The following is a 12,212-nucleotide window of genomic DNA, read 5'->3' as shown; positions in this document are numbered from 1 at the left end:
TACCGGAGGAAAGGCTTTAAACTAAGGCTCTTTTGGTAACACTCTGACGCTTTGGCAAGCGGATCTGTCTTGCGATATACCTGTCCCAACAATGAGAGAGTAAAGCAAGCCGAATCACCAAACTCAATAACATAGGAGTAACAATACCATCATGGCTTTTCTGTTTATTAAACACTCCACCCGATAAGATTCGTTCCCCTTCTGCAAGCTTGCTGAGATCAACACGACATTTTGCAAGCAGGTATTTGCATTGCGGTGTAGTACGACTGTGTCCTTTCAAGAGTCCTATATGCTTTATAGGCCTTTCCCGAGCGGTAAGAACAGGTCTCCAGTAAAAACAGAGTGTACTTCTGCATAAAGGCGTTCTGCGAGGAAAACCGCACCTCGGTAAGCATAGTGGTTCACTGCTTGCCATATAGCTGCCTGGACGGGTCCCTGCAGCACCGTCATCCTCCAGGCTCAGGCCCACTTACTTCCTTTCTGCCGTGCCTGAGGCACAGCCCCCGCCCCCCCCACCCCCGTAGCTGCTCCTGGGCCTGCCAGCCCCGGCTCATTTCAAGTCACCAGCGACAGTTACCAGGAGATGGGGGAGGCCGAGCCAGAATGACTTCTTTATCCTGCCGACTCTGGAGAGGCCGGCCCCTTGTGACCCATTGCAAACCGAGAGTCACCTGACGTTTGGAAACACGGGGTTTCCATGTTTCCGCTCCCAAGTTCGGTGGAGGGATGTGGCATGTAGGACGAAGGACTCTCTTCCTTCTGATTCGGTCTGCACAGTGGGGCCTAGGGCTGGAGCTCTCTCTGTGCGGACGGCTGACTCCCTCTACCTTGGGTTCCGTCGGGCCCCACCCTGGAACACGGGCCTTGGCAGATTCTGGCCCTTCCTGGCCCTTAAGTCGCTGTCGGAAACCCCATCTCCGGCTCGGATGCCCCGAATGGCTGTGGCTGGCACCTCTCTGGAAACATCGGAAATCTCTCCTCTACGCGTGGCCACCTAAAACCCCAGGAGCTCGGGACACACGTGCTTTGGGAAGAGAATGCTGAGAGTCTCTTGCCGACTCTCTCTTGACTTGAGTCCTTCATGGGTGTGTGGTTAAGACGTAGTGAGACCAGATGTATTAACTCGGGCCGGGTGCTGGTGGCTCACGCCTGTAACCCCAACACTTTGGGAGGCCGAGGCCGTAGGATCCCTTGAGGAATCGCCTAACCCTGGGGAGCTTGAGGCTGCAGCGAGTGAGCCATAACGGTGTCACTGCACTCCAGTCTGGGCGAAAGACAGTGAGGCCCTGTCACAGGCAGGCAGGCAGGCAGGCAGGCAGGCAGGCAGGCAGGCAGACAGACAGACAGACAACAGCTGTATTCTGTTCTTCTCAGGGTAGGAAGCAAAAATAACAGAATACAGCACTTAATTTTTGGGGGGGCGGGGAAGGAGTTTCACTCTTGGTGCCCACGCCGGAGTGCAATGGCACCATCTCCTCTAGAGAATCCCCTGTGAGCATGGCTCCTCTCCATGGACTGGACCTGGAGGATCGTCTTCTTGGTGGCAGCAGCCACAGGTAAGGGGCTCCCAGGTCCCAGTGATGAGAAGGGGATTAAGTCCAGTCAAAGGGGCTTTCATCCACTTTTGTGTCCTCCCCACAGGTTCTCACTCCCAGGTGCAGCTGGTGCAGTCTGGGGCTGAGGTGAAGAAGCCTGGTCCTCAGTGAAGGTCTCCTACAAGGCTTTACAAGCTCTGCTATGCAGTGAGTGCAACAAGCCCGTGGACAAGGCCTTGAGTGGATTAGATGGATCATCGCTGGCAATGGTAACACAGGCTATGCACAGAACGTCCAGGGCAGAGTCAACATGACCACATACATGCCTACGAGCACAGCCTACATGGAGCTGAGCAGCCTGAGATCTGAGGACACGGCCGTGTATTACTGTGTGAGAGACACAGTGTGAAAACCCACATCCTGAGAGTGTCAAAAACCTCAGGAAGGAGGCAGCTGTGCTGGCATGGAGGAGATGACAAAGATTATTAGATTGAAGACTTTCTTAGAAAATGATATTAAGTCATTAACGAGAAGGAACAATATAAATGTGTATTTGAGAAATTTTAGTTATTTGGGAGATTTTTCGTACCTTTATTCTATAAGCAAATTTCAGGGATTGGAGAATGAATCAAATGAATAAAGCTGATATAGAATTTCCTGTGAAGGTATCTTTGTAAACATCAGTTTCTGAATCAGTGTTGTAAATATTTAGGAACACAGACACAAATTCACATTTTAACTCTACATTTTTATCTATTAAAAAACACCAAAAATAGGCTGGGCGCGGTGGCTCACGTTTGTAATCCCAGGACTTTGGGAGGTTGAGGCGGATGGATTGCATAGTCAGGAGATCAAGACCACCCTGGCTAACATGGTGAAACCCTGTCTCTAGTAAAAAATACAAAAAAGTAGCTGGGCATGGTGGCAGGCGCCTGTAGTCCCAGCTACTTGGAAGGCTGAGGCAGGAGAATGGCGTGAACCCAGGAGGCAGAGCTTGCAGTGAGCCGAGATCACGCCACTGCACTCCAGCCTGGGTGACAGAGCCAGACTCGGTCTCAAAAAAAAAAAAAAAAAAAAAAGAACCAAAAATATCTCATCTCGTGAATGTAGCATTTTGAATTCCCACTATCAATTTTTGATAGTTCTTGGTTTTCCACATTCATATTGCTATTTATCATTATGAGAATTGTGTGTCTTAACCATTCTAATAGGTGAGTAATGGCATCTAATTTCTGTTTAAATGCACATGTTCCTAATAAAAAATTCATACTTAATAATTTTCACATAATTTTTGGTGAGATACCTCTCTTGATATTTGGTTCATTTTTAACTGCATTGCTTTCTTTTGATTAGTTGTAAGTATACTTGCATATTGATTGTAAAAATCTTTTAACAAATTAAAATAATTAACAACAAATATGCGATTTGAAAGTATTTTCTCCAGGTCTCTAGTTGCCTTTGTCTCCCTTATCAGTGTGTATTGTGGAAAAATGTGTGTATGTGTGTGTGTGTGTTTAAAAATTTAGGTAAAAAATGTATAATTTTATTCCTTAAAGATCATGTCTTTGACATTATATCTGAAATATCATTATAAAATACACTAATAGTGATTTTTTTTCATGTCTCTAATCTTAGTCCACAGTCAACTCATGAGTGTTTAAACTTCACCTACTTGATTGGAGGACTATCCACCTGAGATATTTGGAATACTTCTGTAAGGAGATGTGTTCTTCTTCCCATTATTTCTTTATTTAATCATCTATTAATATCCATATTGGTTTATGGATGTCTATTTCATACTCTGAAGAAGATCCATGCTACATTATTTATTTTATTGTTCAAATCACCGCAACTTTATTAGGTGCTGGGAGCTCATTTAGTTTGGATCCTGCATCCTTACAGCACACCTCATCCTTTTGTTTTTGAACACTTCCCTGTTTCCTGATATTACAATAAATTCTAAGCTCGTTTTCCATACTACCTTTTTCATTTTATATATATATATATATATAAAATCACTGATATTGTTAAATATTGCTTGTTTCTGATGTTAAAGAATGGTATTAAATAAAAAATTGTGATACTGGCTCTGTGTTTTGTTAATGTGGTATAAGTACTTCTAGGACATCTCCACCAACTGGCCTAGTAAATGTGCATGTTTATATGAACCCATGTTTATGGACTCATTGAAACTATTTATATATCTAATCTTCTGTAACTTTATTAACTTGAAAATGAGAATACACTGGTGTCTCCAGCCAACAATGTTACTACATGAACTTTCTACCCTTCCTTCCTTGAGTGTCCATAACCACTCACTGAAAAGTGAGGAACCCCATACCACCGTATGCCATTTTATCATTCAGCTGCACAATTTTAGGAAACATGCATAGCAGTATCAGAAACGTAAAGTGGTACCCTTGTTTGAAACATGCTTATCTACTAGAATAGAGTGCTTATGTGCAATTTCCTTACACTTTAAACTTACATAATTGTAGGGAGACCCCCGAAACTATCGCTACAGAATAAAAGATGAAATGCTCCTGACTATTGTAAACACAAAATTGCATGCAGGATTGTGTAAAGACAATGCCAGGTTGGACTGCCAGAACGAGCCAACAGCGTGTGATGTGCTTCCCCCTATAGACAGCCTATGAATGGATGTGCAATCAAGGAGGTTTCACATCACCAAGATTCCTATCCCAGAAAAGCAGATATTCATAGCCCTGGGAATCGAATGCGACCCTCGTGGAGAGCCTATAAATGGACACATGGGGGGCACCTGTCCATATGGATAAGATAGGGCCATAAACACTCTCATCTTGCCACGGCTCCTCTAGGCCTCTTTAGGGTTAAGGCATACTCCCTTCTGAGAATTTCTGGTCTAACTGGTTGACTAGCTTCACGTCCTGTTTCCATGGATTGTTTGTAACCAGCTTTTGTTGCAGTTGTTACTGCTGATTAATACCTTGCTAATCATAGGTTATGGAAAGATTGTGTTTCTGTTTTAAGGCTCTGTTAGAAATTAGTGACACACACACTATATTGTAAATTCTTATCTCTGCATACTGTACTTCTACATACAAATGTTATGTTAAAGAATTACTTCATCCCCATGTCACCATCTCACCTCATAATCAAATGACCCTAAATCCCTCACTAACCTACACCCACCCTTACTAAACTTAATAATAAATGCTGGTACATCCAGTGCATTGTTGGCACTGTGGGACCAGTAGATGGTGACCCCCCTGGACCCAGCTTTCATTGTCTTGTGTGTCTATTATTTCTCAACCTGCCAATCTGCCTGGGAACAAAGAGAGAGCCCCACTGCATTGTGGGCTGCTGGCCAGATCCCGCAATACATAATTTCTTCATTTGCAAAGTTACTTAGGTCAGCAATTTCATTTTCAACTTTCTTCAGTAAAGTCATTTCAATTACACTGTATAATTTCATTTATTTGAAATTCAGTAAAAGCCCAAACTATAGCCAAGTAAACAGATAGAGGATATTCCAGGAATTTAGAGAAGTGGGTATAAAATAAGCAAAAAATGCACTGTTTAAGAAGAGTAAAACTGTATTTAGTCATATGCAATGGTTGAGATATGACAATTTGTCTAAGATCGTAATTTTGTGATAAAAATACAAAACCAAATACATGCAATTTTAAAAAAAATATTTAGCAGTTCATTAAACCTTGGATTAAATGCAGACTGTATAAGATTATCTAACAACATATTTGTGAGTGTGGGGATGTCAGGAGATGCATGAAACTAAGAATGAATTTTCTTCATTTTCATATAAGATGTCTCCATTCACTAAAGACCTTTTATTTTAAAAAATCAATTTTCTACATTAGCCAGGTTTTTTATTAATGACAAGCAAATAACCCAGAAGATTATTTCCTTTCCTTGGTTGAGAAAGATTTTCCCCAAACTTTAGCTCAGTTCAGGCATATGCTGTCCCTGAATGAGCATTTACCCTCAGATGTGTACACACACCTGTCAACATATGGACCCTTCTGTCAGACAAACACACCTTTACTCATGTGGATTCTTCCCTCAGACCAACACACATGTCCTCACATGAACTCTTTCCTCAGACTACCACATATGTCCTTACATTTACTCTTTCCTCAGAAAAAAGACATTTTCTCATGTGGACTCCTGTCTCAAACAAGTAGACATGTCTCCACGAGAACTCTTCACTCAGATACGTACATGCATTTCCACATTAACTTTTTCCTTACACAAGTGCATATATCTAATGTTGAACTCTTTGTTGCAAAATGATCTCAAGATAATGATAATTATAAACCCCAGCCCTGAAATGCATTTTTTGCATTGTAATTATAACTTTCCACTCTAATTTAACTTTGCCTTATTGTCAAGAACAGTGGTTTGCAGCTCCAAATGCACTGATAACTGACAAATGTCCATTTTCACTGGAAATATATTTCTCATGTTCTTACTGGACTTATTTGTTGATAATGTTTGCAACTATGAAGATTCCTCAGCAGTGTCCACATTAGAGAATAAGAAAGAGTAATGGGCAGATTAACCCCGTGCATCCAGACCCAGGAATACTTTTTGACCTTGGCCTCCCTAAAATGCAGACCAGAGGATGGATGAGCAATGTTGAGGTGTGCACACATGACCACAAAAAGAAAGACATGGAAATGTGTCTGCTCCCCTCCTCATGAAAGGCAGCTCATCCCCGTTCTTTCTGGCCTGGTGAGGAGCCACCCCATGTATGTTCCCTTCCTCAGTGTCCACACCATGGGGTCTGCACTGATCCAGGATTCTCTTCTCATCACTCTCAATATTATGGTCCCTTGTGAATGAGGTCCGGCTATGGCTGCTCCTCATGGGCTCTTCTCAGTTGGCTTCCTCTGTGTTTGCAGAAGTCCTGAGTGAAGTTCACTGGTGGAGTCAGAGGGAAAATGGTTTGCCCAGGGTTTCTCTGAGACTCTCCTGCAAAGCCTCTGGATTCACTTTTGCTGACTAAGGCATGAGCTTTGTCCAGCAGATTTCATGACAGGGATTGGTGTGGGTGGCAACAGTGAGTGAACAAGTGAAAGTTCTCAGGGTTACCCTCCATGAGTACAAGTAAATTAACAGTCCCAAACAACACCCTTTCAAGTGCAGTCTACCTTAAAATGACCAACCTGAAAGCCAAGGACAAGGTTGTGTATTACGGTGAGGGACACAGGAGAGGGAACATCTGTGTGAGTCCAGACACAAAAATCTGTACAGGGAGAGAGGAGGGAACTGCACGGTAGATGTTGCTCACAACCACCAGGGGGCGCTCAGGACACGAGGGGGCGGTCAGGACAACAAAGGCAGGCTCAGGACAACAAAGGCAAACTCAGGAGCGCACGAGATGCTCAGGACAGCCGGGAGCAATGAGAACCACCAGGAGGTGCTCAGGACACCAGGGGATGCTCCAGACACCAGGGGGCATTCAGGACACCAGGATGCTCTCAGGAAACAAGGAGGCGCTCAGGACACCAGGGTCCCTCAGAACCACCAGGGGGCGCTGAGGACACCAGGGGGCATTCAGGATCACCAAGGAGTGCTCAGGACCACTAGGGGGCGCTCAGGGCACCAGAGGGTGCTCAGAAACACCAGGGGGCCCTGAGGACACCAAGGGGCACTCAGAACCACCAGGGGACGCTCAGGACACCAGGGGGTGCTCAGTTCACGAGGGTTCTCTTAGGAAGCAGCTCCACATCAGGAGGCTGGGAGGCTGTGGTTTCCTTTTCAACTTTGGTGATTCTTGACCTGGTCAAGCAAAAGGCTTTCCCAGGATCTCTCACCATTTCTTCCTTTTAACTCCATGGATTCTTTTACCTACAAAACATTAACTTAGAACAGGGATTTAATTCAACTTTTAATGTTGCATATTTTCTGAATAACACTAGCAATGATCTGTCAGTACAATTTTTAAAATAGATTCTTTATATATTATATTCATTTGAAATAATACTATCATTAAGAGAGTAAAATTTAAAAAAACCACACCTGTAATCCCAGCAGTTTGGGAGGCTGAGGCAGGCAGATCACTTGAGCACAGGAATTTTACAACAGCCTGGCAACATAGTGAGATCCTTTCTATTAAAAAAAAGTAGCTGGGTGTAGTGCTACCTGTGGTCCCAACTACTTGGAAGGTTGAGGCCTGAGGGTCTCCTAAGCCTGGGAGGTTGAGGCTGCAGTGAGCTGTGATTGTGCCACTGCACTCCAGCCTGGGTGACAGAGTGAGACCCAGTCTTAAAAAATGCGAATCCTCAATACAAACTCTGTTTCCCCGAATAATAGAGTTTGTGTTTATGTGCTGTAAGAGTCAAACAATTGCATATGTTTTCTTACTTTAACTCAGCATATGCATGGTGTTTTGTTTCTTTTTGTTTTATCTGCTGTTTGTGGAAATTAAACAGCACTTTAAATGCTCTTGTTCTCCACTTTGGTTGGCTTCTAATGTCCTGTTTTGCAGACTGTTTCTTCACCTTCCTTTCTTCTTTGAAAGCCTTTTATCTTCCTAAGTCTCCAGGGAGGAAACAGGAAGTCCCTTTACTTTCTGTCCTCCATATGTGGTGAATCACTTCTCTTCTCTTCATAATCACTGAAGCCAACCAAGTTTAGGAGGATGACCATTCTTAGAATATACTCATCTACCTGCAGATTATCTGTCCTCCTCACCCTTTTCTAGGGTCCTGCAGACATTGCCCCCATCCAATCCCCTCCTTTCCCTAAGTACCGCAGAGTGGGCTCCACAGCTGCTGCTGCCCTCTGTGTGCTCAGCCCTGGGGCTCACTAGTGCTTTGATGATGAAGCCCAAATCCCCAAGTGTTTGCACACTCTCTGACCACCCTCTAGGAAGCTGCCATTGTGAGTGACTCCTGGAAACATGGGCTGGGTTCAGTTTCATATTGCTGGATGTTCTCTATTATAAAGGATACTGGCAAATAAGGACTAGAGTTTGTACTGAATATTCATGCCATAAAATGTTTTTTCACAACTTTTCAAATGAAAAAAAATGTATCCTGCCTAGTTTAAAACCATAATGTTAATTCAACAAATAATGTAATACAATTTAAAAAGTGAAGTTTGTCTTATTATTCTATTTATAATAACAGACTGATATTTAAAATTAAATACCATTATACATTTAAATAACATATATGCCAATAATTGCATTTACATTGTTTTACCAAAACGCGAATTGAAATATATTTGTCTTTTAATATTGGAATAGGCAGACATACACATAGAAAAACATTATTTTGTACTACAACCTCAAACTGCAAAAACAATGTAAATTCAATTAAATAATTAGAATAATATGAAACAAATGGGTGTGTTGGTGTGATGTTTATATATACATGCATTTTTGCATGGACACATGTATGTGTCTTTGCTGGGCTGTTGTGTATGTATGTGTGTTTGTATGACCATGAACGTTTCGAATACATCATTAAATTACATATTTATATTAATCTTGGCCAGTCATGGTAGCTGAGGCCTGTAATCCTGGCACTTTGGGAGGTCGAGGCAGGCAGATCACCTGAGGACAAGAGTTCAAGACTGGCATGGCCAACATGGTAAAACCCCATCTCTATTAAAAAAACAAAAATTAGCTGGGCGTTGTGGCACGTGTCCTTATTCTCAGCTACTCAGCAGTTAAGGCAGGAGAATTGCTTGATCCTGGGAGGCAGAGGTGAAGTGAGCTGAGATTATGCCACTGCACTCCAGCTTGGGTGACAGAGTCACACTCCATCTTAAAAATAAATACATAGTTATATTAATCTAAATGTATCATGTTAAAATATTAGAAGAAAACTCTGTATTAGTCAGTTTTCACACTGTTATGAAGTAATATCCAAGACTGAGTAAGTTATATAAAAAAGAGGCTTAATTGATTCAAAATTATGCATTGCTGTGGAGGCCTCTGGAAACTTTTAATTATGGCAGAAGGGAAAAGGGAAGCGAGGCATCTTCTTCACAAGGCAGCAGGATGGAAAACTGCAAGCTGGGGAAATGCCAAATGCTTATACAACCATCACATGTTGTGAGACACACTCATTATCACACAAACAGCCTGGGGGAACCTACTCCCATGATTAAATTACCTCCATAGGGTCCCACTATTCATATGTGAGATTATGGGAATGATAATTCAAGATGAGATTTTGGGTGGGGACACAGAGAAACCATATCATTCTTCTCCTGGCCCCTTCCAAATCTCATGTCCTCACATTTCAAAACAAAATCATGCCTTTTCGACAGTCCCTTAAAGTATTTTTTTTGTTTGTTTTTTGTTTTTTGTTGTTGAGATGGAGTCTTGTTCTTTCAACAATCTGGAGTGGAGCAGTCCCCTAAAGTCTTAATACAGCACTGACTCAAAAGTCCAAGTCCAAAATCTCATCAGAGACAAGGTAAGTCCCTTCCACCTATGAGCATGTAAAATCAAAAGCAAGTTAGTTACTTCCTAGATAGAATGTAAGTATAGATATTGAGAAAAACACCCATTCCAAATGCGAGAAATTGGCTGAAATGAGGAACTACAGGCCCGTGCAAGATCAAAATCCAATAGGGCAGTCATTAAACCTAAAGTTCCAAAATAATCTCATTTGACTCCACATCTCCCTTCCAGGTCAGGCTGATGGAAGAGGTGGACTCTAATGGTTTCTGACAGTTCTGCCACCATGGCTTTGCAAAGTAGAGCCCCATTCCCAGCTGCTTTCATAGACTGGTGTTGAGTGTCTTCAGCTTTTCCAGGCTCAGAGTGGAAGGTGTGAGTTGATCTCCCATTCTGGGTTCTGGAGGACAGTGGCCCTCTTCTCTCAGCTCCACTAGGCAGAGGCCCAGTGAGGACTCCGTATGGTGGCTTCAACCCCACATTTCTCTTCAGCACTACCCTAACAGAGGTTTTATATGAGGGCTACATCACCCCCCAACCAGCAAACTTCTGCCTGGACATGCAGACATTTCCATACATTTTTCTGAAATCTAGGTGGAGGTTCCCAAATCTCTATTCTTAACTTCTGTGCAACCATAGGCTCCACATGACAGGGAAGCTGCCAAGGTTTGGGATTTGCACCATCTGAAGCAGTGGCCTGAGCTGTGCCTTGGCCCCCTTTAGCTACAGCTGGAGCTGAAGTAGCTGGGACTCAAGGCACCATTTCCCAAAACTGCACAGAGCAGGAAAGCCCTGGACCAGGCACATGAAACCATTATTTTCCTTTTGAGGCTCTTGGCCTGTGATTGGAGGTACTGTCGTGAAGACTTCTGACATGTTCTGAAGACATTTTTCCCCACTTTCTTGGTGATTGGCACTTGGCTTCTTGTTACTTATGCAAATTTCTGCAGCATGCTTGAGTTTTTACCCAGAAAATTGGTTTTTCTTTTCTATCGCAACGTCAGCGAAAATGTTCCATACTTTTATGCTCTTGTTTGTCCTGAACGCTTTGCTGGTTAGAAATTTCTTCTGCCACATACTCTAAACCACCTCTCTCAAGTTCAAAGTTCCACAGATCTCTAGGGCAGAGGCAAAATGCTCCAGTCTTCATGCTAAAGCATAGCAGAAGTCACCTTTGCTCCATTTCCCAAAAAGTTCCTAATCTCCATCTGAGACCCCCTCATCCTGGATTTTATTGTCCATATTACTATCAGCATTTTGTTCAAGGTCATTCAACAAGTCTCTAGGAAATTACAAACTTTTCAATATCTTCCTGTCTTCTTCTGAGCCCTGCCAACTGTTCCAGCCTGTATCTCTTACCTAGTTCCAATGTTGCTTCCATATTTTCAGGTATCTTTATAGCAGTGCCTTACTCTCTGTGGTACCAAAAGAGTGCATTTTTTTCTTCTCATACTGCTATGAAGAAATACTCAAGACTGGGTAACTTACAAAGAAAAGAGGTTTAACTGACTCACAGTTCTACATGGAAGGCATAGAAACAGAGATTCAAAATAACCTTATATGTAAATAAATAAAACTCCTCAATTAAAAATATACTGTTCACATAGATTTTTTTAAGTCCCAACTCTATGCTGTTTACAAAAGACTGACATCATCTGAAAATCTACACATGGACTAAAAGTGAATGGGGGAAAAAAAGATATGCTACAAAAATAGAAACCAATAATGAGCACTTATATCAGACAAAACAAATTTCAAGTCAAATGCTATAAAGAGAGACCAAAATGGACATTATATAAAAAAAGATCAATGGAGCAAGAATAGATAACAATTGTAAATTATATATATATATATATATACCCACACCTGAGAACTCAAATATATAACACAAATATGTTACATAGTAAGGGACAGATTCTAACTTTATACAATTATACTTAGATAATTTAACACATTACTCAGCATTGGATAGATTATCTAGCCAATAATTAACAGATAAACATTGGATTTAAACGGCACTATATTCCAAATGGACCTGACATTTACCGAACATTGAGCCAAACAACTTCAGAGCACATATTCTTTCCGTCAGCACATGCAATATTCTTCAGGACTGACCATATGTTAATACAGTACATGTGTCAAAATTTTTATATAAAATGATGCCAACTGTTTATCTGATTAAAGATGAAATGAAACTAAACATCAGTAACTGCAAGAAATTCTTTTTGTTTGTTTGTTTGAGATGGACTCTTGCT

At 42.0% G+C, this 12,212-nt stretch overlaps 1 pseudogene; it reads left to right on the top strand.

Moving 5' to 3' along the window:
- Nucleotides 1-1,510: 1,510 nt before the first annotated feature.
- Nucleotides 1,511-1,954, top strand: LOC116464445 (immunoglobulin heavy variable 1-18-like; annotated as a pseudogene).
- Nucleotides 1,955-12,212: the final 10,258 nt, after the last annotated feature.

Source organism: Hylobates moloch, unplaced genomic scaffold, assembly GCF_009828535.3.
Source record: "Hylobates moloch isolate HMO894 unplaced genomic scaffold, HMol_V3 SCAFFOLD_684, whole genome shotgun sequence".
Taxonomy (NCBI): Eukaryota; Metazoa; Chordata; class Mammalia; order Primates; family Hylobatidae; genus Hylobates; species Hylobates moloch.
Note: the sequence above shows the minus strand (reverse complement) of the source record. Positions and strands in the feature narration are given on the sequence as shown.